Source organism: Hordeum vulgare, chromosome 7H (genome assembly GCF_904849725.1).
Source record: "Hordeum vulgare subsp. vulgare chromosome 7H, MorexV3_pseudomolecules_assembly, whole genome shotgun sequence".
Taxonomy (NCBI): Eukaryota; Viridiplantae; Streptophyta; class Magnoliopsida; order Poales; family Poaceae; genus Hordeum; species Hordeum vulgare.
This window is the reverse complement of record NC_058524.1, coordinates 313,254,258-313,279,380: the sequence shown is the minus strand read 5'-3', so window position 1 is coordinate 313,279,380 and position 25,123 is coordinate 313,254,258.

Here is a 25,123-nt window from a genome sequence, read left to right as displayed (position 1 = left end):
ATGGCCTCCGCGACAAGGTATCAGTGCTTTCTTCTGTGAGGGACAAGGCCCTCGCCAGCTTGGAGGATGTTGAGGCCGCAGCGACTGACAAGGCCGCCCAGCTCTGCAGCGCCAATGCCTCCCTAGACGCCCTGCGGGCCAAATTGACCTCCATTGAGGAGGCACTCAAGGAGGGAGTGGCTCGGGACGAGAATTTGACTCAAAGACTCCAGGTCACGGCGAAACAGCTTGACGCCGCTTTCGTCGACCACAACAAGTACATGAAGGTCGTCAAGTTGTGGACGGAGCGCCTTGTTAACGCCGCGTCCGCCATCGCCGATCAACTGGACACCTTGGATCTTGAAGGACCCGGCCATGCTCCTTCTCCGGGGGCTCCTCCGAGCATCAATTTGGCCTTGTTCTTCGAGAGTCTGACTAACGCCCTAAAGCGTCTCCAGACCGACGAGACGACGCGGCTAGCGGGCGAGGCCCGGCGGCTGTGCCGGAACGTCCTCCTCAAAGTGCTCACCAAGCTGGCGTACAGGAACCCCGATTTGAATCTCTCCATGGTACGCATGCCGAAGGACGTGGACCCCAAGCCCTTTGAGGAGAAGGTCATGCCTATCGTTGACAGGATAGACAAAGTTAAGAGAGTGCAAAGTCCACGCCGGGACTAGCCCCCGTGCCCCTTGTTATTGTAATCTATGCTTCAAACATTATTATTGTTATTTGTAGTATACTCAGTGCCCTGTTTGGCAAAGTAGTGTTGCATTTCCTCTATTGACGCCTTTTCTATTTCTTGCGATACTTTGTCGGGGGCCGTCACTACCGGCAGGATGTTCAGATCCCTTCCGGGCCTTAACGTGGGCCGCCGAGCACGCTTTCTACAAAAGAGGTATGCTGGACTAGCCTCCTTGGTTGTTGAGCATGCTCCGAGGCGACCTCTGGAAGGCTAGTGACAGTGATTCCCAGCGCACAGGTTTTTCCATTTGAGAGAAAACGAGGGTGTTTTTAGAGAGGAGAGGAGTGTACTCACCCAATGACTTACCCAATGGCTTACTCAAAGTGTTAGCAACTTATCTGCCGGCTCTGTTTACTTTTTTCGGCTTTGAGTGGATTATCTTGGCTCTTGCTGCTGCTGTGGGCGTCCCCACTATCTTCCTCCCCCCACCCCCGGCAAACCTGTGCGCGGGCTTGCACCTGTATTTCTAGGGAAAGAAGGAAAGGGAAAATATTTGCCAGAGCTGTGGTCCCCTTGTTAGTTTATGCGTTTCGCAAAATCGCACATGCATGCATGTTTTCTATCATGAGAATCTATATGATCATGTGGAACACTATGCTTTATTTGACGGCGCTCAGGGTCTTCGCCTCGCTTTCTAGAAAGGATTATATGCAACTTCGGCAAGACTTGTACAAAAGGTGGTTGCCTGTTAGCCCGGCAACCTCTCCCTATGGGTAGAAATTTCGAAGATGCTCAATGTTCCAGGAGTTGCTCACGGGTAAGCGATCTTCGGTCTCCAGGCGCACAGCGCCGGGCCTAGTGACTCACACTACCCGATATGTTACTTCCCACTTCGGCGTCAACTTGTTTGTATTCTTGGCCAACTAAACGTGCCTAAGAACAAGATCGCCTTCCTCAAAATTTCTGGCTCATACCTTGTGAATATGATAGCAATGCAAGGCCTGCTGGAAGCGAGAGGCTCGCACAGCTGCCTGAATCCGGCTCTCCTCGAGGAGCACTACGTTGTCTAGGCGCAATTTCTCTTGCTCAAGCTCATCATAAGCAAGAACCCGAGGTGATCCATAGATGAGTTCTGTGGGAAGAACTATTTCTGCCCCGTAGACGAGGGAGAAGGGTGTCTGGCCGGTGGCTCGATTTGGTGTCGTCCTGATTGACGAAACAACCGCCGGCAGTTCATCAATCCAGTGCTTTCCGTGCTTGCGCAGCTTGTCAAAAGTCCTAGTCTTGAGCCCGTGCAGTACCTCGGCATTTTCTCTTTCGACTTGACCGTTGCTCCTAGGGTGGGCGACAGAAGTGAAGCATATTTTCCTGCCGAGGTCCTGGGCGTATTGCATGAAGACGCGGCTTGTGAACTGGGTGCCATTGTCGGTGATGACCCTGTTTCGGACGCCAAAGCGATAGACTATCCCCTTGAAGAACTTGACGGCCGATTGCACTGTCACCTTTCTCATTGGCTCCACTTCTGGCCACTTCATGAACTTGTCGATTGCGACATACAAGTACTCAAAGCCCCCGGCGGCGTGGGGGAAGGGCCCGAGAATATCGAGCCCCCAGACCGAGAATGGCCATGAGAGAGGGATTGTTTGGAGAGCTTGTGCCAGCTGATGAAGCTTTCTTGAATGGAACTGGCACGCTTCACACTTGGTTACTAGTCAAGTTGCATCCTGGAGGGTTGTGGGCCAGAAGAAACCTTGCCAGAATGCCTTGCCGGCAAGGCCCTCGACCCTATGTGGGATCCAGATATTCCTCCGTGTATCTCGGCCAACAGCTCTAGTCCCTCCTCATGGGGAATGCATTTCAGCTTCACAGCATTCAGTCGCCTTCTATAGAGGGCATCATCCATGAATTCGTCCATGCTTGACTGGCGGGCCACCTTTTCTTCTTCTTCGGGTTCCTCGGGCAATTCCCTAGTTTGGAGGTATCGGACTATGTGTTGCGCCCATGCCGGAGCGTGGGGCTCGACGGCAAGGACTAACGGCATCTCTTGTGTTGGGGTGGGATCCCCCCCGGCAGGCCTTGCTCCTGGTCCAGCAACTTCTTCCGCGGCAAGGTTCTTGTTGCGCCTCATCGGCAGGTCTGTCGGGAAGTGCTTGCCGGAGTTAAGCTTCTTCCTTTTGTTTGGCTTGTTGATGGTGCCACGGAGGGTTGAGTCAGTCATAGCACGAAAGTCCCTGGTTCCACAGGAAGTTTAAGTGTTGCGCGCTTTCACAGGTCATCTGCGATGGTGTTTTCGGCGCGGGGTACGTGCTCCATCTGTAGACCGTCAAAGCGTTCCTCTAACTTTCTCACTTCCTCCACGTAGGCTTCCATCAACGGGCTCTCATAGTCTTTATTGACTTGCCGAATGACCAGCAGGGAGTCACCTCTGATGATGAGCTTCCGAATTCCAAGATCTGTTGCGATCCTCAGCCCGGCAAGCAGCCCTTCATACTCTGCGGTATTGTTGGTCGACTACTCCCGGGGGAAATACATCTGGATCACATACTTGAGACGATCTCCAGTAAGCGCGAAAAGCAGCATGCCAGCCCCAACGCCGTGGAGGGATAACGCTCCATCGAAGTACATGACCCATTCTCAATCTGATTCCTTGCCCAACAGGGTTGATTCTGGTATTTCTTCGTCCAGTGTCGGAGTCCATTCTGAAATGAACTCTGCCAGGGCCCTGCTCTGCATGGTCGAGGTGCTCTCGAACTTGAGGCCAAAGCTGGAGAATTCCAGCGCCCACTCCACTATCCTGCCAGTTGCGTCGGGGTTTCGCAGAACTCTTTGCAGCAGGAAGCGAGTGACGACAGTGATCTCTTGTGCTTGGAAGTAGTGGCGCAACTTTCTTCAAGCCATGAGGAGGCCGAAAAGTAACTTCTGCACTCTGGAATATCTCGTCCTGGCTCCTTGTAGGAGGGAGCTGACGAAATAGACTGGGCGTTGCACCAACTTCTTCCTTTATTCAGGTTCGCCAGTTGGCGAGGACTTCCCTTCGTTGCCCCTTGATTTCGTAGGGGGGCCTTGTTCATCGCTGTGCACATCCTCATTGAGTGGCGTCGCCCTTGGCGGAGCTTCATCGCCTTCTTCCCTCTGTGCCACCAGGGCAGCGCTAACCACCTGGTTGGTTGCTGCCAGAGACAAGAGCAGCAGCTCTTGTGGTCTAGGGGTCACCAGAACAGGTGCTGAGGAGAGGTATTTCTTCAAATCTTGTACAGCCACTTCCGCCTCAGGAGTCCACTTCATCGGGCCTGTTTTCTTCAAGATTTTGAAGAAGGGTAGGGCATGCTCAGCGGATTTGGAGAAGAATCGGCTCAGGGCAGCTACACACCCAGCTAGGCGTCGCACATCCTTGACGCGCTTCGGTGCCTCAATCTGTTCGATGGCCTTTATCTTGTCGGGATTGGCTTCGTTCACTCGCTGGGACACGAAGAACCCGAGAAGCTTGCCAGACAGGACACCGAAGACGCATTTCTCGGGGTTGAGCTTGAGGTTGATCTCGCGCAGATTGGCCAACGTTTCTTCCAGGTCTTGCACAAGGGTCGATCTATCCTTGGTTTTGACCACTATGTCATCCATATAGGCTTCCAGATTTCTATGGAGTTGGTTTAAAAATCAATTTCGACTACCCTTGCGAAAGTCGAGCCGGCGTTCTTCAACCCGAAAGGCATCCGCACAAAACAGTACGTGCCACACGGGGTGATGAACGCGGCCTTTTCTTCATCTTCCTCCACCATGTAGATCTGGTGATAACAGGGCACAGCCGGCAGTGGAGTCGACAATCTGGTCGACGCGCGGCAATGGAAAGGGATCCTTGGGACAGGCCTTATTGACATCGGTGAAGTCAATGCAGAGCAGCCACTTCCCGCTTGCCTTGCGCACAACGACCGGATTGGCCAACCATGTGGGATGGATGACTCCTCTGACTAGGCCGGTGGCCTATAGCTTCTTGATCTCCTCGGCGATAAAATCTTGCCCCTCCAGGGCATGTTTCCTTACCTTCTGCTTGACCGACCTCGTGTGTGGACAGATGGCAAGGTGGTGCTCAATCACCTCCCTGGGAATGTCGGAAATATCTGACGGTTGCTAGGCAAACACATCAAGATTTTCCCGTAGGAAGGTGATGAACGCGCTTTCCTATTTGTTGTCGAGGGTGGAACTTATGGTGAAAGTTCCACCCGAACCGTCTTCCTTAGCTGGCACCTTCTTGGTCTCAGGTGGAGCGGCCCTGGACCTTTTGCTTCGCGTGGTGGAGCTCTCAGGCACGTCCTTGTCAGCAGCACAGCACTCTAACGAGGCGCGCTTGCCGGGGTCGATGCGGGAGGTTGTCTCGCCGGCCTTCTTTTCTCATGGGTTCTTCGCGGCGGCGGAAGGGGCCCTGGTGACTGGTGCCGCCACGGCCTCCCGGTAGAGGCGGTCCGTGCATCGGAGCGCGTCCTTCTTGTTGGCACGGACGACGATGACACCGACCGGTCCACGCATCTTCAGGGTACCGTAGGCGTAGTGCGAGGCCGCCATGAATTTGGCCAACGCAGGGCGCCATATGATCCCATTGTAAGCAAATGGGTTATCGGCAACGTCGAAGATGACCTTTTTCGTCTGGTAGTTCTCGTCGCTGCCGAATGTTATCGGAAACATGTTCTTTCCCTTGGTCTGGATCTTCCCGAGGTTGATCCCTTGGAACGCGCCTGTGTCCTCAAGGTCTTCTTCGGGGATCTGCAGCTTTTGGATCACATCAGGGGAAATGAGATTCAGGCCAGCCCCTCCATCTACCAACATTTTCGTCACTCTGAAGTTGTGTATCGTCGGTGATACCAACAATGGCAAGCACCCGACCGCGGTGATGCGATCTGTGTGGTCCTCAGAGTCGAAAATGATCGGTGTAAGCGACCATCTAAGGGGCTTGCGGGCACCGATGGAGGGCTCTGTCGCAATCACTTCAAGGCCTAGCAGGAGCCGCACCCGGCGGCATCCTTCTCGGAGGTCTCGGCTTTCGCCTACTTGGCGGAGTCGGCATCGCCAGTCGCCTCGACCGCAAACACGGTTTTGCCATTCCGCTTGTTTTTACGCCACTTTCCACTCTTGGTGCGGACGTCAGCGTCTTCGTCTTCGGAGTCGGCTTTAACACCGGCATTCTCGCTGGGAAGCCACCTCCCTTCTTCTGCACGCGCGCATCTGTCCGCCAGAGCGTCAATCTCGGTGACATCGCGGACTTTGTTCATAGCCAGCTCTTCGCGCAACTTTCGATTGCGGACGTTCTGGTGGAACGCGCTGATGACGGCAGCCGGGTGGACGTCCGGTATGTTGTGTTGGATGCGGCTAAACCTCTGGATGTAATTGCGCAGAGGTTTACCCTCCTTGTGGGGGATGATGTTGCTTTCCTGACCAGGAGCTTCGTAGCCACCAGTGAAGGCGCCAACAAAGTCCTGGCACAATTCCTTCCAGGAGGAAATGGAGTTCTTGGGGAGGTGCATCAACCACGACCTGACGTTGGGCTTGAGCACCAACGGGAAGTAGTATGCCAGTATCTTCTCGTCTCTTACCCCGGCAGCCTGCACTGCGATGGTGTAGATGTTGAGGAACGCCGACGGGTGGGTCCTGCCATCGTACTTTTCTCGGATCTCCGGCTAGAAAGTACGGGAGCTAGGCCACTAGACCTGCCGTAATTCGCGGGTAAACATTGGACAACCCACCTCGTAGGGTAGGTCGCCAGGGTACCCCGAAGCCGGCGTGCCAACGGCGGTCCCAGCGTGCATATCTGATTGACGGCGCATCTCGCGCCGTCGCTCGATGACGGTACGGGCGTCTTCCCCGCGTCGCTCGCGGAGAACGTCCCGCTGGTCGGGGTGGTGGTAGGGGTTGGAAGACCCGGTCGAGTCGTCAGAGAAGATGACTCGTTCCCGCCGCCGTGGAGGAGAGTGCATGGTGGCTGTGGGAGCCCCCGTCTTCTTGGCACGGTCCCGAGCGTTCTTGCTGGAGGGTCGTTTCAACGTCCCCGCCTGTTGCGGCTAGTCTCCATCAGCGACTGCGAGGAGGCTCTCGATGGTGGCTCTCCATTCCTTTTTCTTGTGTGCCGTTGGAAGGAAATCTAGGAGCAGCCGGGCCCGCTTCAGTGCTTCCGCCGGTGCGGGCGGCGGCGAGATGTGCGAAGACCTCAAGGGGCTCTTACTTCTAACCGTGTTAGAAGGAGCTCCCTGTTGGTCACGCAGTGGCTCGCCAGCCCGCGCCGTCGCAGAGCTAGTGCGTCTGCTCGGCGTACCTCGAGAATGGGGTCCATGGACCCCCTTTGGTGGGGGCAGATCGCCGCCCTCCAGGGGCGATCCTTCCTGAGTGGCCTGAGAAGGTCGCGACGTGTGAGCTTGCGTGGCCGCCTTGAAAGGCGCCGGTGCGTCTCAGGACATGGCCACGCCGTCAGTTGGTTGCGCCGCCGTGTTCTTCGACGAACCAAGGTAAGGATGATTACAGTGGCCGCGGGCGAACCCACTCACCTGGGTTTGTTCTCTAGAATGATGCGGAAGCTCGGGGCCTCCGCCTTCTTGTCCTGCGCCCATACCTTCTCTTTCTCCCGCCGGGGCCGGAGGACTGGGTACGAGGGCGTTGGTCGCCGGAGCGCCCCTCCTCTTGGTGTAGGAAATATGCCCTCGAGGCAATGATAAAATAGTTAATATTATATTTCCTGTTTCAAGATAATAGTTTATTATCCATGCTATAATTGTATTGAATGAAAACATAAATGCATGTGTGGATATATAGACAAAACTATGTCCCTAGTAAGCCTCTAGTTGACTAGCCAGTTGGTCAAGGATGGTTAAGGTTTTCTGACCAGATGCAAGTGTGGTCACTTGATGACTGGATCACATCATTGGGAGGATGATGTGATGGACAATACCCAAACTATGAACGTAGCATGTGATCATGTCATTTTGTTGCTATTGTTTTTGTGTGTCAAGTATTTATTCCTATGACCATGAGATCATGTAACTCACTGACACCGGAGGAATACCTTGTGTGTATCAAACGTTGCAATGTTACTGGGTGACTATAAAGGTGCTCTGCAGGTATCTCCAAAGGTGTTCGTTGAGTTAGCATGGATCAAGACTGGGATTTGTCACTCCGGGTGACGGAGAGGTATCTCGAGGCCCACTCGGTAATACAACGTCACATATAAGCCTTGCAAGCAATGTAACTAAAGTATTAGTCATGGGATCTTGTATTACAGAATGAGTAAAGAGACTTGTCGTTAATGAGATTGAAATAGGTATAGGGATACCGACGATCAAATCTCGGGCAAGTAACATACCGAATGACAAAGGGAATGGTATATGGGATTATATGAATCCTTGGCACAGAGGTTCAACTGATAAGATCTTCGTAGAATATGTAGGATCCAATATGGACATCCAGGTCCCGCTATTGGATATTGACCAGGGAGTGTCTTAGGTCATGTCTGCATAGATCTTGAACCCGCAGGGTTTGCACACTTAAGGTTCGGTGACGTTTTGGTATAGTTGGGTTATAGGTGTTGGTGACCAAAGGTTTGTTCCGAGTCTCAGAAGATATCACGGACGTCACGAGGGTTTCTAGAATTGTCCGGAAACAAAAAATGATATATAGGATTGTTTCATTTGGCTTCCGGGAAGATTTCGGGCATTGCCGGCAGTGTACCGGGAGTGACGAATGGATTCCGGATTTTTACCAGGACGGGGCCACCCACCCGGGAGAGAACCTAATAGACCATGGGTGGCGCACCAGCCCTTGGTGGGCTGGTGAGGTCATCCCAATAGGGCTATTTCGGCCAAGAGGAAAAAATCAAAGGAGAAAGAAAAAAAGGAGGTGGGAAGGAAGGAAGGGACTCCTCCCTCCAAACAGACTTGGAGGTGGATCCCTCCTCCCTTTGGTCGGTGCCCTAGAGGCAAGCCCCACCCCTTGGCTCCTCCCATATATACTTCAGGTTTAGAGCTTTTTGAGACACAACTTTGCCACGTGCTACCCTAAACCTTCACTTCGTAGTTCTTCCTCTAGATCTGTTTTCTGCGGAGCTCGGGCGGAGCCCTGCACGAATAGGTCATCACCATCACCGGCGCACCGTCACGCTACCGGAGAACTCATCTACTTCCCCGTCTCTCTTGCTGGATCAAGAAAGCGGAGATCGTCATCGAATTGTACGTGTGCTGAATGCGGAGGTGTCATCCGTTCGGTGCTAGATCGAGACGGATCGTGGGACGACGGTGATTTGAATCATGAAGTTGTTCTACATCAACCGCGTTTCGTAACGCTTCCCGCTTAGCGATCTACAAGGGTATGTGGATCCAATCTCCCTCTCGTATACGAACATCACCATGATAGGTCTTTGTGTGTGTAGGAAACTTCTTGTTACCCATGCAACATTCTCCATCACTTGGGGGGACATGGCGATGAAGAAGAGGTGGTGTGCTCACGGCTAGGTCAGGTTAACGCAACCTTTCCCCCTACCTGGCGCGCCAAATATGTCGGCGTTGCTAGGTCGAAACCTATGGGAATCCACGTGATTCCCTTGTGATCGTAGGGTGGGGAAAGGCGATGTTAAGAGCGGAGCTAATGATCAACACCCAACAAGACTTTTTACCCCAGGTTCGGGCCGCTTACGCGTAAAACTGTACGTCCTGCTCGTCTGATCGTTTATAAGCGTTTCGTTGTTCGTTACAGTAACTGATGATACCCATATTTTGGCCAATGTCCAAACATTCTAACCCCTTGTGAATGAGTTAAGGGCCTCCTTTTATAGGCAAAGGGGTTACCTAGAGTACTCGGTGGTAGGTTGAAGTTACAGTGAACCTAGAGCGTTGCTTATCCATCTACCACTGTCAGGTGCATTAAATGCACGTCTTGTCTTTGTCTGCAACGTGCTGGTGAAGACATGTGTCCATGCGGAATGCGCTGGAACTTGGGGGCCGGCGGCTCTGTGGCAAGGGTGGTTGCCCTCCTGTGCCTAGCCCGTCATCCCGACAAGGGAGCTTGCCGGGGCCTTGGGTCTTCGTCCCGGCAAGGACGCTTGCCGGGGGCTTCGGTTGTCATCCCAGCAAAGGAGGTTTGCCAAGGCCTCGTGCTTGGTGGGTTCATCACGCCTTCTAAACGGGCGTGGCCTTGGTTATCCTCCCGGCAAGGTAGGCTCGTCGGGGCCTTGGTAATCTTGGTGGCACATCTTGTCTGGACCCTGCCGCGCCCTGCCGTCAGGGCCCCTTTGCGCCCGTGCACAAATCTGGGCCACTAAGGACCCCAGTCTTTAATGTAGAGACACGAAAGTTCCCCGAGTCTTGTGGGTACAACGCGTAACCTCTCCATAGTGTAGAACTATTCCAATAGTTGTGTCTATGGTCCAGGATAGTTGGGTGGTCCTACTTAGACTATGTCCATATGTTTTCACAAACTTACTGTGTGGGAGTGAGAAGATGATAGTGCGAGAAAGATGATGCTTGTGTTAAGTAATGTGACTTGACATGATAAATGAACACGGGATGTTCAACCCCTTTTGATGATGGTATCGATAACTTGTTCGTATGGATGGCTACAACATTGATGCCTGCTTTTACAAGTTGATTGATCATGACAGTGCACTCAAGACAAGCCTTCCAAAACTTACCTACTTCATGCTATTGCATGAATTGTTATTGTCTTGTTCCACAAAATAGGTTTCTTGCGAGTAATGTGTGAGCTAGGACACGTGTTATTTCATTAGCCACGCATGAGAGAACAGGATACGATGGAGATTACCTTGGCGATGAACGTGTGAGCTAGGACACTTCCCAGTGAGAATGCCTGTAGGGTTAAGGGATATGGCATGGGTTCACACTATCGATTAAGATTTTCTGCTGCAAATATATGAAGACTTGGCCATGAAGGTCATACCTGATTAAAATGGTACGTAATGGGTGTAAGACTCTTGCTACTCTATTTATGTGTGTTTAGTGCACATTGATCTCTCGGATCATTGTGCACGTACTTTTGTTGATCATGACTTATGATTCGGGGTCCCCATAGGGCACTAGGCAGAGACGCGTTGCAGCACGATGGGACGAGATGCCCCACTTCCTCTCAATGCCTCGGTTAGCACACACTTAGCCTTAAGACTATCTTGCGTGCCGAACTGACACCATCATTGCCTTCCTTGCCTCATACACCTCCCTTGCACATGTCAGCGAGCACTTCTTGGAGCAGCACCAGCATGCACTCGTGTCGAGTTCCGATGATCGTTGCACCATGGCCATCGCACGGATGTCCGGTCTTAGCCCTTCCACAAAATGATTAAGGAAATGGAAGGGATGAACTGCATCTGAATAGGAGCTCAAATTATTGTTAATAAGTTCAAAATTCTCTATGAAATAAGCAATTTTTGTAGTTTGTCAAATCATAGAAAATTGGTGGATAAGCATCTGGTGCCGATCGCGCCCAAATCAAGTGCAAATCATCACATTAAAAGATTCCCATGTGAATGCCCTAGCTTTTTGTGGACGGACTGCAACGAGATAGCCACCTGCCCAAAAACTTCGGAGCAACCATTGGCACCCAGAACGTATCATGGATGCCAAACATTTAAAAATACTATGCACACATTGTTTTTCGTTGGTTGGGGTTCTCCCCGGAGAACTGCGGGGAAGAAATCGATGGATGTGGCTGATCGAGGCGTGCAAGCATCCGAATAGCATGCGTGAACAATGATGGCGCCATGCAATTTGGCGCCGATGTGGCCTTCCAGGAAGACTCGTCGAAGACATGGTGTTCTTGTTGGAGTGTGGCTACCGCATAACCTAGATAGGTGACGCACCACACGATATAAGGCCGCCTTGCCGCCACATCATTGAGGCAGACGGTGACCGCTGTTAGGTCTACGGTGTTGGCCTTCATCATGGTGGAAAGCTTGTCAAGGAAGATCTTGATGGTAGGATCCATGTGCTCGAGATGTAGCCGACCTTGGTGGTTATTGTGTGTTTCAGTGAACTACGCCAGAGCATGTGCGGCGGTGGGTGGTGATGGCGACTGATACTAGATGTAAGGGTATGGATGGTGGATAGGTTTGATCTATTACCTTCAAGCACAAATTTGGGTAGCAGTGGTGATTACAAGCGAGATACATAAATGGGGATCGGAAGATAGAAGAACGACAGACACCACCGTCGAGTTCGTGATCCACTGAATGCCCTAGATGAGTGTGGTCGCTGTCGTTACGTAGCTCTCACCGGTGGTCCGGCCGGGTGCACCTATTCTGGGCCGGTGTAGCATGGGTTACCCTTGCGCGAGCGGCTTGGTCGTGCGTCGGTTGCCTCCGTTCCGTTGATTGATGGGGCCATGTGGTCAGGGTCCCTAACAATTCTTGCTTACTCGCTTGCGCCACTCCTTCATATGATTCCTCGCACCTCCAATCTCATGCGGTTGCCACGGATCCCAAGAAGAAGAGCGTGATCGCCGCCATCGAAGCGAAGATTGGGACGACATTGCTACCCTTCACCATCAACAATGGCGAGGGGCTGGACAAGCTCATCACCCTCACGACCAACGCTGATAATTAGTAGGGCATGAAGATTTGGCCCGGCTCGAAGCCGGCATGTGAGTTCTCTGCAACCACCTTCCCCTTCTTCTTCCACTCCATTTTCTTTGGGCTGATCCCTGCCTTTTCCAACATCTTCTCTGTCATTCTTGTGCACTATCAGATCCACACTATCCACCTCCAACCCAACCCCATCTTCCTCCTGTCCATCTTTTCCTTGTTCTGTGAGCGTTTCCTAGGTTTGATGCATTTGTTGTCCCTCTTCCGCACCTTCTACATCCCATGGTGCAGGTAGGGCCCGAGCGCGGGGTATGCCTCTTTCCGAATGGTTGACGAGATGGCAGAGCGGATCAACAACATGAAGAACCTCAAGAAGGTGGAGAACTTCAGGTCGCGTTGGGTATACAAGGAGGTAGGCTAGAGAAGACCTCTCCTTCCACCTCCAACTATGTCGGCCGTGAAGAGCTCTGGTTGGGAGCACTCCAAGATGACTGAGGCAGAGCTTGCGCCACTCGACGCCAGGATCTAGGAGCTGCGGGAGGCCAGCCTCAATGGTGCGGTGGTGGCCTCGGAGTTTGTGCAGAAGCCGCATCCCATCCCTCTAGAAGGGCGCGCGCCCGACATGGAATTACAAGCATCGCACGAACACAATCAGGTTGTCCGCCAACTATTGTGGGTGCAAGTGGTGGATGGGATCATGAAGATCTTGTTCACTAAGGACGTGCTGGAGGTTCTAGTTGTGGAGGGGATCTTGTTCACCGAGGAGGTGATATCTTGGCGATGATGCTTATATTTGACGCATGGCGTTTGGTTCCCGCAAGCCATGAGGGCCCCGCGAGAACCTCGTCATCATTTTGCCCACCTCTGTGGGACTTGAGGATGTCGATCCCTCGACAAGCACCTACATAGGGAGCAGCGGGCAGGCACAGCTGCCGATGCGCCACCAGATGCAGCTCAAATTGACTGATGATGATAAAAGTGACTTGCAGTTCATGATCATGCCCTCCAAGCCTATTGGCGCAGGGGACAAGGAGGATGACTGCATGGAGGTCAAAAACCCCCGCGGAGGGGAGACAGAGGGGACGACTAAGCCCCGCAAGGAGGAAGCCCGTCCTGGTGCAGCAGGGACAAGCTATGGCAGGCCTCATGGAGCGCCCTCCGGAGGGGCGGGCCCCATGGGAGCGGGAGCGGAAACCAATCCAACATGATATTGAAGAAGAGGTGTTGGGTCGCCACTAATGAGTGAGATTTCTTCGCTTGTTCTTTCTTTTAATTTTGTCTTCCAATGCTTGAGGCGCGTGGCTGATTTGGCAGCTCTACAAGGCACCCATGCGCAAGAAGAAGAAAGTTGCGACTCCCAAGGCACCTTCACCTACAACACATACCGAGGGGCCCCACAGATCCTCTCCAGGCCTCACGGGCATGAAGCAACTGGCCACTAGCCTGAGGCCGAGGTGGAGCACACGGGTATGCAGGGGAGAGCGAGGCGACCCCCACACCGTGTGAAGACTTGCCTCACTTACCTAGGGGGCATCCTGAGGAGAAATCCTCACGGGGAGAGGAGGCACCTACGGAGGCTCCCCACGCGGGCGATACCACGACAATGGAGGAGTGTTGCAATTATGCCCTAGAGGCAATAATAAATATAGTTATTATTATAATTCCTGTATCAAGATAATCGTTTATTATCCATGCTATAATTGTATTGAATGAAGACTTATTTACATGTGTGGATACATAGACAAAACACCGTCCCTAGCAAGCCTCTAGTTGGCTAGCCAGTTGATCAAAGATAGTCAGTGTCTTCTGATTATGAACAAAGTGTTGTTGCTTGATAACTGGATCACGTCATTAGGAGAATCACGTGATGGACTAGACCCAAATTAATAGACGTAGCATGCTGATCGTGTCATTTTGTTGCTACTGTTTTCTGCGTGTCAAGTATTTATTCCTATGACCATGAGATCATATAACTCACTGACACCGGAGGAATGCTTTGTGTGTATCAAACGTCGCAACGTAACTGGGTGACTATAAAGATGCTCTACAGGTATCTCCGAAGGTGTTAGTTGAGTTAGTATGGATCAAGACTGGGATTTGTCACTCCGTGTGACGGAGAGGTATCTCGGGGCCCACTCGGTAATACAACATCACACACAAGCCTTGCAAGCAATGTGACTTAGTGTAAGTTGCGGGATCTTGTATTACGGAACGAGTAAAGAGACTTGCTGGTAAACGAGATTGAAATAGGTATACGGATACTGACGATCGAATCTCGGGCAAGTAACATACCGAAGGACAAAGGGAATGACATACGGGATTATATGAATCCTTGGCACTGAGGTTCAAACGATAAGATCTTCGTAGAATATGTAGGATCCAATATGGGCATCCAGGTCTCGCTATTGGATATTGACCGAGGAGTCTCTCGGGTCATGTCTACATATTTCTCGAACCCGCAGGGTCTGCACACTTAAGGTTCGACGTTGTTTTATGCGTATTTGAGTTATATGGTTGGTTACCGAATGTTGTTCGAAGTCCCGGATGAGATCACGGACGTCACGAGGGTTTCCGGAATGGTCCGGAAACGAAGATTGATATATAGGATGACCTCATTTGATTACCGGAAGGTTTTCGGAGTTACTGGGAATGTGCCGGGAATGACGAATGGGTTCCGGGAGTTCGCCGGGGGGGGCAACCCACCCCGGGGAAGCCCATAGGCCACGAGGGTGGCGCACCAGCCCTTAGTGGGCTGGTGGGACAGCCCAAGAGGGCCCTATGCGCCTAGAGAAGAAAATCAAGGAGAAAAAAAAAGAGGAGGTGGGAAGAGAAGGAAGGACTCTCTCAACTCGGTTTGGGGGGGGGGAACCTTCCCCCTTGGACTCGGCCGACCCCCTTGGGGCTCCTTGAGCCCCAAGGCAAGGTCCCCTCCCTCCCACCTATATATATGGAGGTTTTAGGGCTGATTTGAGACGACTTTTCCACGGCAGCCCGACCACATACCTCCACGGTTTTTCCTCTAGATCGCGTTTCTGCGGAGCTTGGGCTGAGCCTTGCTGAGACAAGGTCATCACCAACCTCCGGAGCGCTGTCATGCTGCCGGAGAACTCTTCTACCTCTCCGTCTCTCTTGCTGGATCAAGAAGGCCGAGATCATCGTCGAGCTGTACGTGTACTGAACGCGGAGGTGCCGTCCGTTCGGTACTAGATCGTGGGACTGATCGCGGGATTGTTCGCGGGGTGGATCGAGGGACGTGAGGACGTTCCACTACATCAACCGTGTTCACTAACGCTTCTGCTGTACGGTCTACAAGGGTACGTAGATCACTCATCCCCTCTCGTAGATGGACATCACCATGATAGGTCTTCGTGCGCGTAGGAAAATTTTTGTTTGCCATGCGACGTTCCCCAACAAGGAGGCCAACAAGGCGTACCCCCAGAGCAGCCTGTCGGGGAGAAGAACACTTATCGAGAGGTCGCGGTGAGCTCCCAGCGCTTAGTGTGCGCCGGCTCTGGAGGCCGCCGCATCAAGCTTGCAGCATACGCCGTCGTGGAAGGATGAGGTGGAGGTTGCATGGATCCCCCAACACATGTTGGAGGCCCTTGCCAAGGGCAAGGGGCCTACACAGGGGGAGGATGTTGTAGGATCTTCGCGGATGGTGACAACGGGGGGCAATGCTAAGGCACGCCCACGTTGAGCTATGCAGCTAATCAACAACAACATCCTCCTCCGGCACAGAGCTATCTGGAGCTTCCGGGCCACCCTTGACACGCTCGAGTTTGACTTCGAGGAGGGGGAAACACGCCTAGCGGCCAAATTCCCTGGCCTGGCTAATGGATGGCAGAAACTCTAGGTAGCCGTTAAGTTGGGCCGCGGGCAAGACGATGCTTTGCGAGAGAAGCGCGAGAAGTCCGACAAGGACACCATGGATCTCTGCGAGGGCACCGTCCGGGACACTAACAAGGACGGACCGAGGATGCAGAGGCGCACGAGAAAGTTATGCTGGAGCAGATCTCCCTGTGGGAGCAGGCGCTCCAAACACAAGAGGAGGTCGTGGCCCAAAAGTGGCAGGTTCCAACCCGCGAGGAGGAGCTTGTCATGCATGAGGTAGCCCTTGCGGGTTTCTAGACTGATTTGGAGATCCATGAGTGCGATCTCCGCTAGACCACCTATGAGAAAGAGACGGAGCGTGAGCGCGTGACATCCCTGGAGCGCCAGTTGGCAGCTACCTAGGCTTCCCTCAAGGGCGAACGCGCCAAGGCCAACGAGAAGACCACGACGATGGAAGGGAAGACAAGGATGGTGCAGACAACAAGGTCAAGAAGGAGCATGAGGAGGTCCAGAAGACCCACAACAACAAGCTACAGCAGCAGGAGGCGCGCTTCAGCCAGAAGCGGGCCGAGCTCCTGGCCGAGGTGGACCAGCTCATGGGTTTGCTTCAGGAGGTAGAAGTCAACCTCCAGAACATGCTCAAGGGAAAGAGGAGGCCGAGGGGGAGTCGAAGTCTCTCCAGGACCAGGTGGGTGACGTCTCCGATGCGATCCAAAAGGCTAGGGAGGATGCCGCCCACGCACACACGATGCATGCAGAGCGTGTCAAGGTGTTCCATGAGCTCGCAAATTGTTTGGGGGATAACCCATAGGTAGGCTCAAGTAGGCTTGTCCCTTTTTCAAAATGACGGGGTTGGCTACGCCCCTCAAGGTTGGTGGAGGGGTATATATAGGCATCCCCCAATATACAACAATTACAACATTATTGCCCAACTCGGTGACACCAAAAGGAATCTCGATGGTACCGAGTTGCACTAAATGTGGAAACTTTTGAATTCTCAGTGAGACCAATATAGGAATATCGGTGGTATCGATACGATGACCTTTACCAGTTTCCAAATCTTGGTGAGACTGATTTCCAACTCGGAATTCCAATTCTTGAAGTCTTTGTCAACATCAAGTTGGTCACTGAATCTCGGTGTCACCAATGTGAAAATTGGTGGTACCGAGATGCTAGGGTTTGGCATAGGATGTGTCAAGAGGAAAATTTGTAGGGCCGAGTGGAAATAGTTCGTGGCACCAATTTTGCTGATATGGCTTTGGACAGAGATATTTTGTGGGAGAATGGTTGAGTATTTTTGGTGGTTACCTCTAAGCACTTGATCAACCAATTCATCATAATACCTCACCCCTTTTAATAGTATTAGATTTCCTATGGACTCAAAGTGATTTCTCACAACTGTAAAATGTAGAATCTTCTTGCTTGAAGCTTGAGCCAATCCTATTCCTTTCCATACATCAAGGGGCTTCTCCTCACAATCCTATAGCCAAGGCATCTTTGAACTTTTCTGAAATATACTTGGATAAGATCATTAGTACAATGATGCTTATGCTTTGATAAATTATCAAAACCACCTTAGGGAGCAATTGTGCTTTCATTCTACCCCTTTTTGGTAATTGATGACAACATATAGATCAAACCTCCGACAGAAGATATAATCAATGATTAGCATCAATGCTTTGAGAAGTATGTGAAATGCAAGAGCTCCCCTTTAATTTGTGTGTTCTTTTGAATTTCCATTTGAATGCAAATGCACAATTGATTAGGATAATGGGTTACTCTTCCATGTCACATACCACTTGGTGCTGCGCATAAAAGATATGAAAGAATAGTAATGCACATAACACCAAACAAGCAAGTGAATGATCATCATGTAGATAGCTCAAAGGTAATAACGTGGTAGCATCAAACAAAATAAGCATATGATCAAACACTTCTCCTAAATGGATAAAGTCATCCAAAAGATCAAAAGTTTTGAAAAATCAAATGAGATCAAATAAAATGCAACTCTCTCTCTCTCCCTCCCTCCCTCCCTCATGAAACCCTATTTGATCTATACACTTCTGCCCCTTTGGCAACAAATTACCAAAAAGTTCAAAGGTCTATACCTAATCATCTCTCTGGGCACGATCTCCTCTGGTAGCTGACAATGAAGTGGACAAGAGAGCATCAACGATGGCTTGTGCAGATGTACCTGGAGCTGCAGGTGTAGACACTAGAGGTGTAGGAGCAGGAGCTGAAGCTTGATCTGATAAAGATGGTCTTGCTTTCGGAACTGGTACGCATACTGACCTAGTGTGGGTCGTGAATTGAGTAGTAGTAGGAAGAAGCGACTCTTCATCGTCACTGTTGGAGCGTGGAATGTTCACAGAATCAAGTTCACGCTGGAGCTGCTCAAAATTGGTAGTCAACTTTGTTACCTTAACATCCAGGTCATGGAATTTTGTCTCCACGATCCTCTGGAGGCTCTTCTAGTTCAGCAAAATCTCAGAAACTTTCTTCTCCATCCGTTGGATGGTGGTGACCAAGAAAGACATCTACGCATCTCTAGTTTTGAGTTGTGGGGTTGGAGCTGGAGCATTCCTAGCAGCCTCTGCCTCTGCTGCCTCTCGAGCAGTAGCTAAGGTGGATGTCTTGAGTCCATCACAACTTCATTGTCTTCAAATTCAGGTAGAAGTGACAGGTGGGGATGATCAAGTAGATATGCATGCTTGCCAATCTTTGGCATTGATGAGCATGTGAATATATGGAGCATATCCACAAGAACTCTTCAGATCTGCAGTAGTTCTCTTGACAATCTCAACTATCAAGTCCATCACCCTGAACCAGGTGTGGGTGTCTAGATGATGCACCATGTTGATGGAATATCCTCTAGTCATCTTATCATGTCCTGGTTTGGGCATTAGGGTGTACCTCATAACGGTGTTCGTAGTAGGTATTCATGCTTACAAGAAATAGATAGTGCCAAACTTGAGTGTTTGCACATACTTATGGGGCACTATCTTGTACATGTTGGCCATGGAGCTGTGGTTCATCTTGGATTCCGAATACTCATCCCTATCTCCTTCTAGTGTCTTTGGAGCACCAATGATAGTGGCCCATTCAATAGTTGTAGACTCATACCGGTGACCTTCAATCATCCATACAATACTTCCATCAGAATAGAAATGAGTGGTGGAATAGAATTGCATGATCAACTCATCGTTCCATAGAGTCATTTATTTTCCAACAAAATCTTCAATATCAACCATCCTGAAGTTTTCTCTCACATGGGGAATATAATGTTCGTTAGCCTTGATGTATTCCCAATCGACATATCTCATGCCATTGACTCCTGGACTCTTATCAAGCAATACAGTCTCATATAAATCCTGTTGCTCCTTTGTGTGAAAGCGGGGATGAACAATAGTTCTCCTTACCACAACATATGGATCAACATATCTCCATTTCCTCAGTCATTGATATCTTCTCTTATTCATGTCCTCAGCAGTTGGGTGAGCTTCATTGTGGGGTGGGAGATTAGCTTTCAGCTTCATAAGCACAGGGGCATCCTCTTCTTCCTTTGCAGCAAATGATGTGGATCCAGAGCATTTGTTCTTTTCACCTGTAGGAAAATTATTTGTAGTCCTCTTGCGAGCTACAAACTTACTAGTAAGGTGCACAAGGCTTTGGGGCAGTCTTCTAAGGCATAGCATCAGCCATTAGTTTTTTCTTCTTGGGAGGAGGAACCTCCGCTGGAATTTCTTCCTCCTCATCATCAGCATCTTCTGTTGGATCTTCATACATTGTGGTTGGCGAACCAACAGGATGGACAATCTTATTTCTGGCTCTCTTTTCTGACCTGGCTTATTTGCAAGCCTAGCTTCGGGAGCTCTAATGTCAACAGGTCTAGCATACTCCTTCCTCACAGTCTTCCTGATGGTGGTCTTCTCTTTCTGCTTATGGGGAACAGATTCCTCAGGGATAAAGTCAACATCTTCTTCATCAGAATTTATCTTCCTTCTGGACCTGGTAGCTGCCTTGGGCAAGCCATGGGAGCTAGTAGTACCTTGGTCAGAAGGTGTTCTCTCAGGACTAGTGCGTGACTCCATGTCAGCACTAGGGTCAATGAAGTTGTTCTGACTATCCTTTGGTCCTAACATTCTGGCAAAACCAAGAAGACAAGCAAACTAGCAGACAAGCAGACCTTGTGCAGAGATATAGAAGAGGTGCAATGGATGAGGATCACAGAAATCAGAAGTTTTGAAAAAAATTGAACTATGGAAAACTAGTTTCATTATTCACCAAAAGGGATTTCGGTTCCACCGAGTCAAAAAAATTTAGAGCCACAGAGACAGACATACTCATTAACAGAAACTTGACACCCTTTCCGGTTTCATCGAAAAGCAGAGCTAGTTTCCACCGAGAACATTCTCAATAACCTAAAACCAAATTGGTAAGACCGACTTTTCTCAATCAGTGACACTGAGATTCAATTTCGGGGACAACTAACCCTAAAAATTCAATTGTTCTCTACTCTACGATATCTTTCTTGTGGATAGAATTAGTGCATACGTGGACTAAAATCGTCAAGACATATTTGCGCAAGAATTGGATTTCGGAGCGCAAAGAGGGGCATGATTCATACCCTAACTTGGTGGTGAATCCGCTACGGTGATGATGGCGGTGGAGATTCCCGTCAGCACCGAGGAATGTTGGCGAGGGCGCACGGGAGAGTCAATGCAAAGTCCACAGGACTAGGGAGCGGCAGCGAGGAGGTGTGGGAGGCGAAGATTGAAGAGTTTTTCAAACATTGGGTCCACGCGAGATATATATACTTCTGGGCTGTCGGTGACACCGAGATTGAATTTTTGATGCCACCGAGTTCCTTAACTGTCAGCTGACACAGAAACTCGGTGAAGCCGGAAATACCAACCCGATGGTACGGAGATAGGAAAACCTGATGAATCACAGGCTTCGGTGGGATCAAGATTCTGGGATTGGTCACACCGAGATGCACTTTGTGAGGTTTTGGAATTTAGCCCTTGTCGAGACGGATCTCCAAGTGCTCCTCACACAGAGTGTCCCTAAAGTGCTTGCTCAAATTTTGTGATGAAGCATGAATAGAATTTGAGATGATAAATCATAGATAGCTAGAGGGAGGTACTTAGGCATTATTGTATATCCAATTGGCCAAAATAAATAGAAAGCCAAATAACAACAATTGGATATTCTCGAATGAGGAAAAATGTGCATACCAACATGCTCACATAACAAGATGTCAAATAAAACATGGTGAACATGCACAAACATTCTAGCATCTATCAAGCACTTTGGTGATGACGAAGTGATCTATATATTAATATATTGCCATAGGAGTCAAGTAAGAATACTTGATCATAGGTCATATTCAACGATTAAGCACAAGTGGGGTTACCACTTTTACATAAAGCATTAGTGTGTTTACATTGTTTAGGAGACGCTTATACTCAAGTCTTAGAGTAAAGGTCCCCTCGATGTGACATGTGGGGACCCCAACTTACGAGTCGGGATCTCCGAATGAACGTGCTCAATGATCTCAGAGATCAATGCTGACCGAACACACAGAAACTGAATAACAAGAGTCTTACATACATACATATCGTTTGATACAATAAATGACCATTTCAGTCAATTCTTACATATATAGGGCCTTGAATAACAACACACCAAACTGGACCAATAGCGGAAATATTGGTCGAAAGAGTGAACTCATTCCATCAGCCTTAACCTACAAGCATTCTAACTAGGAGGCGTCCTAGCATCGCAGGAACGTCACCAAGTTACTCTTCACCATTTCCGGTTCTCTCATACCTGGTCAATGAAATAACGAGTGGCAAGCCAATGAGTACTTTGAATGTACTCGCAAACAGCCCATGATATGGATAATGCAGTTGGTACAATAATAAAGTAATATGCAGCCTTGGCGGAAAGCAAGTTTTTAATTGAAAATGAGCATGGTCAATTAATTGTATGGATATTCATCATAAGCTAGATTGTAATCATGAATACAGGTCACAGATATCAACATATCTGCGGAGGGATGAACACCACAGGTTCACTCTATATGCCAAGTCTCCACACTTGTCATATCATCTTGCTCAGATGGCACCTTAATACACACACACATACTTGGTTTACGCGGAAACGACTGGATGTAATTTAAGCAGGTTTACCCAACTGTCCTTGACCGTGGACACGGCTATTCGAATAGTTCTACACTCTATAGAGGTTGTACGTTGTACCCACGAGATCTGGGAAACTTCTGTGTCATCCACGACTCCCGGTATATAACATACCTGAGGTAAGTACCCAATCATTACCTTTCCCCTGACGACACTAGACAAAGAGTGCACTCGATTGGTACCCAACCCACATGATGTACGTCTTACGAGCACCAACTCTAGACCGTATCATCCATGCGGGGACCAACGGTGTGCCCGGAACACGTAAAAACGGCATAGTCGAACTACCTGGTACGACCCCGTCACGAGAGTTACCACATATCACTCCTGCCACTAGTAATGCGGGATCTTTGCTAGCATCGACCAAAGTAGTCAACAAAGCGTTGTCCCATAAAGGGTTATCGCGGTCGCACATGTAAAGTTGGGACCGTCGACACATCATAAATCTAATCCCATCTCTGAAACCACTCACACAAATCATTTCCGGTACACCACTTCTTTCTCAAGTGGTCATCCAGCTCAACACCATCACCCTCGGGCATTAGTGGCACCCGACGGGTTTTTTGTAAAACCTTTGATATCAACTATGTGTTACCATCATCATGCATATGCTCATCCTATGCGTAGCACTACTATTACTTTTCAACTTTTATTAGCATGACCCTCATAGATGGTAAGGTCATGCTCAATGCAAGTGCTCCGGAGGAGCTATCAGTAACACCAAGCCGGGGTGTACCGATTAATTCTGACTACATGCATCAGAATAAAATAAGCAACATGTGATGGACAAAACATTTTCTCATACATGGTCAAAGGGCTGCTTGCCTTTTCTCACATAAGTCCTCGGGGTGCTTTAGGTCTTTCGGTCCAACTCCGAGTACTTCGTCTACTCCGTCAACTATCGTCAGAAAAAATCACAATAAGCCAAAAAGCAAGCAGAAAGAAAAATGTTATATAAATAGGAGATTTATTTTTCTTGGACCTCTCTGGTCATAAGAAAAATACCTGAAGCTTGCTCTAAGAGATTTGGACCATCAGGGAATTTTGAATGGATCAAAGGAGGAATGGGTGATCCTTTATGAGTGGAGGCACTCATTTGACAGAGCATGATTTTACAAACATTTAGGAAGTTGTTTCACCGGATTTAGAGTTGATATGAATATTCTAGGGATTTTGTAACATTTGATAAATAGCAAAAAGGTGCTATTTATTTAATGCAACACAAACATGCCACAGAAAAATGTTGACTAATGCTTCAAAAATAGTGCATGATATTAGAAGGCTCTCGAAATTGGAATCACACCATTTGGAGTTGATTTGAATCCTCTATGATTTTTACAAGGTGGTGTTTTACTATTCAAATGGGTATTTGAATATTAATCCCACAGAAAAGTCTTTTGGAAAAATGTGCAATGCACATATATGTATAGGGCTTGATTTTAGGAAACTGTATAAACTGGAATCATCACATTTGGAATACAAATGAATTTATTATGGATTTTGGAACTTCCTGGTAAAAGAAAAGGGAATGGAAAGGTTTTTACGTGGGGTTAAATTATGCCCAATGCGCTAAATAGGCTTCGGGCCGGCCCCGCTGCTCAGCCATGCGGGCAGGCCGGCCACGTCGAAGGCGCTGTCATAGGAATGTGTCTCCACGCGGGGGAGGTGGTTTCCAGCCAGAGGCGCGGCCACTTAATGGGGCGGGGCCACCCGTCTATGTCTCGGCCTGTGACCGACAGGCGGGGCCCATCGCCCCTTCTCCCTCCCCTTCACCGCTCGTCTCCTACCTCACGACAGGAGGCTGAGGTGGAGTGACGGCCGTTGTGGCCTGGCTGCCACGCCGCGCCGGAGGCCAAGCCAGGGGCTTGGGCGTGTGCCGAGTGTCACGCCGCGCTCAGGGGCGGCATCGCTTGGTGAGGGGTGGCCGGAAGCAAGGCACCGATGGGAGGCGGAATACGGTGGCTTTGGCCCTCGCTTGCGAGCGTGGCTTCGGGGCGGAGGGAGATGGAGGGGCTGCCTCGGGAGATAGGTCCGTCGTGGGGGTCCTTTAGGTGAGGTTTGAGTGGGGGGAGTGAGAGAGCTCGAAGTTGGGGATGGCCGAGGTGGCACCATGGCGGCCATGGGAGGGAAATGCAAGCTCCGGAACTCATGGGCTTTGCAAGGGAGTTTCTGGGGGCGAGGGAAGTGGTCCAGAACACGAGGGGGAGCCCGAGGAGGGATAAAATGGAGGGGCGATGAGGGAACCTCGGATCCTCTCGGGTGCTCTCAGGGCACGGGGGGAGCACACGTGCCAGGGGTGTTTTGGAGGCGAGATGGCGTCGGGGAGGGGCTGGACTGGTCAAAGGGGGTCCCTTGGCGCACTAAGACGTGCTGCAATAGTCGGACACAGCGTGGAGGAAGAAGACAAGGTGCAGATCACAGTTTTTGCACACCATGGAGGAGGTCACCGCGGCCACCTGTGTCCAGGGCCACCACTTGGCTAGACCAGTGTGTCAAAGATGAAAGGCATGCATGCCACGACGCACTGGTGAACTTTGGCCCAAGTGGAGCTGGCTTGAATTGGTTTTGACTGCACTTAAGTTTGCAGGAGAAAACTTAAGGATGGAAATGTGGGTACTAACTTGAGAGATAATGGGATGAAACAATCTCTGGTGGTCTTAGGCATGGAAGGACTATAGTTCTGCAAAGTTTCAGCTCAAGGGGATGAGTTTAGCTAGCAGTTGTAGTTCAAAGCTACAATTCTGCCAGAAATGAAGTTTCACATTTGTTGCTCATTTTTCCCACATGAGCATGCTATGTTTTGATTTTAAATGATGAATTAGCATGCTAGAGATGCCCTCGAAGAATGTGTGGGCATTAGCTTAAGCA